This window comes from Triticum aestivum, chromosome 7A (genome assembly GCF_018294505.1).
Source record: "Triticum aestivum cultivar Chinese Spring chromosome 7A, IWGSC CS RefSeq v2.1, whole genome shotgun sequence".
NCBI classification, from domain to species: Eukaryota; Viridiplantae; Streptophyta; class Magnoliopsida; order Poales; family Poaceae; genus Triticum; species Triticum aestivum.
This window is the reverse complement of record NC_057812.1, coordinates 206,666,573-206,668,627: the sequence shown is the minus strand read 5'-3', so window position 1 is coordinate 206,668,627 and position 2,055 is coordinate 206,666,573.

Below are 2,055 nucleotides of genomic sequence, written 5' to 3'. Positions count from 1 at the left end.
GTCCAATCTCTCCAGGTTGCGAAAAGTGGCATACTACATGTGCGCCATTTGTCGCAACCTGTGAGTTTTTTTTGTAGATCTGTTTATTCAAAACCTTTTATCTCTCAAACCGTTTTCATCGATGGCTTCCTCGTGTCAAGATCTTCAAAACTAAATTCCATATTGATAGGTTTTGAATAATTTTTTTTCATGAAAAAATGGATGAAAATCTAATCGAGAGCACGTTTGTTTCCTTCCCGAAAAGAGGCACACATGTGCCTCTCGCGGAAGCAAAACCGTACCACCACGAGAAACAAATCCATGCCTCTCGTGAAAAAAAAGAAAACTCATTTTTTTCCATTTCAAACTGTGCCACTCGTGAAAGCAAATCCATGTCTCTCGCGAAAGGGAAAAAAATAAAACGTGTTTTTTCCGTTTCTGAGAGGCACGGCGGAAGCAAAACCGTGCCTCTCACACAAGCAAATTCGTGCCTCTCTTGGAAGATTTTTTTTGGTATTCGAAAGGCACGGCCGTGCTTCTCACGGAAGCAAAATCATGCCTTTCGCGGAAGAAAAAGAAAAAAATTTAATCTAAAAATTAAGAAAGACATGTGAAAAACCAAAAAACCATATAAAAGCCAAAAACACGTGCGAAAAAAATAAAAAACAAATATCGAAGGGAGCGTCCAGAGTGGAGCGCTCAGAGCTCACCCCAGATGACCCTTGGAGGGCTCCTGAACAAGTACTCGTTAGTTAGTTGCTCTCTCGCGGGTTTCAATGCTGGTTAGAAGAAAGAGTGACTCTTTGGGTGGGCTACAAAGGACTGGTAGATTGCTTTGGATCGGATAGGTTAGATCATTCTGGTGAACCTACCTTCTGCCTGTCCAGATGAGCTCGATCCAACGCTGGCCATGGTGATGTGGTGCTGGCGGCGATGTGGACAGAGAGTAGATGGAGGCGGTGATGGAGCTTCCCATGAGCACCGAGCTAACCCTAGATCGGTACGGAATGTAGGTGGGGATTGTGGCAGCGATTAACCTCGTAAGTCAGTCCCCGGCCCCCACCTCTGTTTATATAGCGCGGGTCACAGGGGCCCACCAACCATGGTTTGGTTGGGCGCCCCCGATCAGGGCGCGAGTCAGGGGCCCGTTCGACCCGTTGGGTTCAAACGGGAGAGAGATCAACCTAACATTCTCCCCCTTGATCTCAACTTTACTTTTAACTTTATACTTTCTAGTTTATTTGTTTCATCACATATTGGTACATAGAGCATGTTTCATCTTCACATCTTAATTGCCGTTAGAGTCATACAACTATAGCATACGTTATGTTCAGAAGAAAATTCTGTTCCTTTTGGGCCTATCTAGAAATCATAAGGCTTTCCCTTAAACCCATGACGGCTAAGTGTTCCTTGAACACATTGGATGGTAAGCCTTTCGTTAGCGGATCCGCAAGCATATCCTTTGTCCTTATATGCTCAAGACTTATAGTTTGATTCTGGATTTTATCTTTCACAACATAATACCTTATCTCTATTGTTTTGGCAGCATTACTCGACTTGTTGTTGTGAGCGTAAAATACCGCGGGCTGGTTGTCACAGTACATCTTTAGTGGTTTGTGAATACAATCTACCACTTTCAAGTCGGGTACAAATTTCTTTAGCCATATCGCCTGCCCCGTGGCTTCGAAGCATGCTATAAATTCTACATAAATCATGGATGATGCAACTATCGACTGCTTTGAGCTTTTCCACGAAATAGCTCCCCCAGCGAGAGTGAATACGTATCCCGACGTGGATTTTCTATCATCTCTGTCCCCCATAAAATCTACGTCTGAGTACCCTTTTATCTCTAAGGAATCACTTCTCCTGTATATTAGCATGTAGTCCTTCGTGCCTTGCGCATAATGCAATGCTTTCTTTACCATCTTCCAGTGATCCATGCCTGGATTCTCTTGATATCTACCGATTACCCCGGTGATAAAAGCTAAGTCAAGGCGAGTGCACACTTGTGCATACTGTAAGCTGCCAACTGCCAAAGCATATGGTACTGCTTTCATTTGATCGATCTCGTACTGG